The sequence below is a fragment of the Nanorana parkeri genome, unplaced genomic scaffold (genome assembly GCF_000935625.1).
Source record: "Nanorana parkeri isolate BGI_ZX_2015 unplaced genomic scaffold, ASM93562v1 scaffold2828, whole genome shotgun sequence".
Classification (NCBI taxonomy): Eukaryota; Metazoa; Chordata; class Amphibia; order Anura; family Dicroglossidae; genus Nanorana; species Nanorana parkeri.
Window position 1 is genome coordinate 18,122 of NW_017309096.1, and position 4,654 is coordinate 22,775.

Here is a 4,654-nt window from a genome sequence, read left to right on the forward strand (position 1 = left end):
AATATATGAGGGTAATATTGTATAAAATAGAAACAAATTAAAAAAAATATGATAAATAAAATGATAGAAAATGATGATGAAAGATGTTTCCCCCCCCCTCAGTCAGACAGGAGTTCTATTTGGTGGAGCGTATATTTATTTATAATAGTGTGGGGAAATTTTTTTTATTGTAGTTTGCACTCTTGTTGGACAGATTGGCTCTCCCTTCCTTCCCGGTGAGGGGAAATTTTCTGCAACGACTGCAATAAAAACCTTGCAGGAACTCTGCAGTAAGTTTTCTCCTCTCTGTATATAACTGAAGAAAAAGTTTGATCCGGAGTAACCCTTTAGGCCTCATTCACACTGCCACGCGTATACGTGCATACGTATGTGCGTATTGTACCATATGCAACATATGCAAATAAATGGTTCCATACACATAGCCGCGTATAGAGCCGTATATTTGCGTAGCGTAAAGCACATGTTTACGAGTACATACGCGCGTATACGTGCGTACAGTTCATTAACATTTCAATTAGGAATGATGCATTCTGGGAATGCAAATAGTGCTCGCATATACATACATACGCTCGTGTATACGCAATATACAATTTTGCTTGCGTTGTGTGTGAATGAGGCCACAATGTACAGTACTTCTGGCTTCATTGCGCAATGATGCGCCTTCCCGTAAATCGAGTTTTATTTATAATTACGGGAAACCTAAGTGGTGGGAGATTGTAATCTGCTATCGCTGATCTCTTACCCTGGAAATATCAATCTTCCAGCTGTCATGCCGACTCATCAGTTTTATTACTTCCACAGAACAAGTATAGAGACACCAGTTACCTGAGAGGCAGAAACCAGTATTGTCAGGTGTTTATGTACATGCATATTGCACAAAAACAGGAAGTTTGGTGATTCAGCCGCTTTGGGGTCACACATTGTTCACACATGTTCTGTATTCTGGATCTGACACTGCAAGAGAGATGAGTCAGAAATGTGGAGGTCCACAGTCCCGGAGAGATCTCCATCTCTGTATATACATCACATATACCACGGCGCTGTACAGAGAGAACACTGAGCCAGTCACATCAGTCTCTGTACAGAGGAACTTACACTCTAATGTCCCCCCCACAGTCACATCAGTCTCTGTACAGAGGAGCTTACACTCTAATGTCCCACCCCCATAGATCCCTATAATACTGTATTCTTCCTTTGTCATGGAGGATTGGGTCTCGTTCTTCCTCCTCTATCCCGAGTCCTGTATTGTGGCTGATGGGGGGAAGTCGGGAGCTCTACTGAATTTACCGCAAGAATGTGCTGATGAATCAGAGGGAAATGATGTGGAATACAGCAAGAGGCGAGAAGAGATCCAGAGAATAATATTCAGCAGCTAGAGATCCCGACATACACACACAGACCTTCCATGACTGTATTATTATTCTTGTACTGGATGGCGTCATCCATTTGTCACTGCAGCACCCACAATTTCCTAGGGACGTATTGGTCAGGAGTGCGATGGGTTATGGACATTAGAGCTGTGAGGTCCTCACACTGGCCATACACATAGCAAAACACGGTTGACCAGTTGTGGATTCTAAAGTTTACGTTGTTTTGCCTGCAAATGATTCAACCCCCTTAAGAGTGGTGCATTTTAGCAGGAAGATCTCACTGTAGGAACAAAGTTCATTCTGGACTTTATGATGGTTGCAGTCCCATTGTATAATCTCTATAAAGATCTTCCAACAGATGTGCAGTGTGAGGGCATTTCTGATTAGATACACATTGAATGGATTGTTTAGATAGGACTGTGACGGACCCAGGGCTGCAGAGATTCATTGCCCCGGAGAACATTGTGCGCTGTGTGTGTTTTCCAGTTTAATATTTTATCTGGGGAGAGCCGGTCACTGTGTGACTTGATGTGAACCATTTTTCTAAAGGCGTCAGGCTGTCTGGAGTGACCATTGATTAGAGTGATGGGATTAAGCTCTTCTCTAATTAAGAAAGTCCAATGCGGCACCTGGCTGTCTAGGGGAGGGAATGTAGCAATGAATGCTAATCTGATTCTATGAGGTATAACCTCTGTGTGCTCTTCTACAATAAAGCAGTTCATGTTTCACTCCAAAGTCAGTATTGTCTGATTCTTGGGGTAAGCCCCCCATGCCATAGTCACTGGCTTCTGGTTCCAGCACTCAGGGAACAGGCTTAAGACGGGGTATCAGGGAGTCCGTCACAAGGACTTCATATTATAGTGCTTTGGTTTAATACATCTAGAGGCATGTTACAGATATTGTACAGTCAGAATGTAATGTGTATGTCCATCTTTGAAGAATTGTTCTGCTCAAGGCTCAAAGGTCTCCAGCATTGACCTGCTGGTTGTGTAGACCACGTACCGAGGATATTGGTGGAGAAGGCTGTGGTGTGGTGGCTTTAGGAAAAGAGAATTAATAAAGTCAGCAGACGACAGACAGATAAAAGCAATCTGACATGTGCATAGTAAATAAACACAAGGCCAATGATACAATGTGGAATTTAAGTCAGCGTCTCCTCGGTGTGGAGGGTGATTGAGAAATCCTGATGATGCTCCTCGCTGGTTTCAGATGTTTGGAAAGTGACCATCCAGCATTCCATGATCATAGTATCATTATCAGATTGCAACCATCATCCCCTGCTTATCTTATCACTGCTGCCGAAGCCAAGTCATGGAATGATGGGAAATCTGAGTAAATGGGTCATTGTGTACTGAGGTTTTCTAAGAAGAGAAAAGACAGACACGGAGAGACTAAGCGGAGGGGCTACATGACTGGGGGGAGGAATAGTCCCGGGAGAAAGGGTTAAAAAAGAAAATGGGAATAGCTGCTCTTACCTGATTGGACGTGGGAGTCAGGTGTCCGGGAGGAGCCGCATGGGAAGGGACTGCGAGGGCTGAGGGACGTCCTCTTTCTGGAAATCGACGAAGGAAGCAGGTTGTCCCACCCTCCCTCCCTGAATTTGGTGGTTATGGGGTGTTTCTTTTGTCACGGCAGCTTGGCGGGTTAGGGGGTCTTTGGGGGGTCTACAAAATCGGAGTTCATTACAAAATGTGGGGGGCCCTCAGCTGGTATGGGTGCTTCCCCCTGTTGGTGTCCGGATTTGTAAAGGGCGGGGGCCTGGCCCCTTGGGAACCCGGAAGGAGTAAGTGTCCTCGAGCTGGTTGTGGTGCGGCTGGGGACATGGGTGGAGTGTTATGAGAGGCCTTTTGGGCTGGCGGGCACCCAAAGACCCCTTCTCAGGTCAACCCTTGTTAAAGTATTATTTTTGTATATTTGGTTTATTACTTTGGTTATTGTTAAAGTTGTTTGTTTAATAAAAGGGCTGCTGTGGCCGTTAAAATCCATGTCGCACAGTCCGTGTGTTTATTGGGGTTTTTAACTGAGGGACAGAAAATTGACGAATCCATCAGTCAAGATTAGTAAACAAGTTCTATTCCTCCCGATTATTAAAGATCAGACATATACTGTCCTCGCATTAATCAGAGGATTTCTGCACGGACCTTACACCCTAATAAAGACCTGTGCTACCTGTATCATGTCTTACAGTCTAGTTGTACAGACAGATACTTATTCCTCATTACCCAGTCCTGACTTTTTTCTGTACTTTTTTTTTTTACGATCAGTCCATCCAGAGAGTTAAAGTCCAACTCCAGGCTCCCGGCTCAAGTTGACTTACCCCCTCCTTGTGGCCACCACTAACTGTGTTTTCTGGATTTGTTAAATACACATTTTCAGAAGTCTTCAGGCCAGTCACGTGATGCTGGAGGGTCCTCTTCCTCTTTGCTTTTTCTCCAGGCTGGGTGATCGTCACTGATGCAGAAAGAATAAGGTGGGCACCCTTGGCGTTGGGGCTATAACACCCTACACTCATGTTCAATGTGCTGGGCATATTTTAGCCCAGAAGTTTGAGGATATCTCATGGTGAAGAAGAGGTACTGCGAGGGACAATAGATTAAAGGATAGTATTGCAACCACAGCTGCTTTTTTATTTTTTAACTTATTCTAAGGGACTTTTTATTAAAAAAGCCCAGAGTTGGACTTAAAACCACCAGATTATTCCATCAGTCTCCTAGGATCTCTATTGGTAAGATCCTTGTGCTTGAGTTCCTCGGTCTGCACACCTGCTGTGGCCATTATAAGAGGTTCCCAACATCCCCTTTGGAATTTTTTTTTATATTATGGAGAATGTAAAAAGAGGAGTGGGAACATACAAACGTGGGCAGGACCACCCAAAAACTCCAGGTGTACCCTCATTAAGAAGTCAGCAGGTTACATAAAGTGAAATGTCTCCACTTGGTGATTCTCTCCAAGGGAAACAGTTGTTTCAGTCATTATTGTTAATAGAGTATTGTATGTTGTTAGCCATTAATTAGTGCAGAAAGCTTAGCATTTAAGGTATACACTTTATTGGCTATCTTTAGTTATTAAAGATACAAGCTTTGGGGATTCCTTAGATCCCTTCAGTAGGCTACAAAGCCTACAAAGGGATCTAAGGCAACCTCTCTCAACCTGGGTGCCGTGGGACCTTGGGGTCTCTTCTGCCTTCCTCTGGGGTGCCTCAAAATGTTTACACAGCATCATGCCTTTCCATAGTACAGACAGGCTCCTGCTGTGAAGGGGGAACTCTGATATGAAAGGGGGGG

At 44.2% G+C, this 4,654-nt stretch overlaps 1 protein-coding gene across 1 annotated transcript in view; it reads left to right on the forward strand.

The window, feature by feature from the left end:
- Positions 1-4,654, forward strand: part of LOC108802363 (probable carboxypeptidase X1) — a 55,307-nt gene that overhangs the window by 7,121 nt on the left and 43,532 nt on the right. The window lies entirely within an intron of this gene.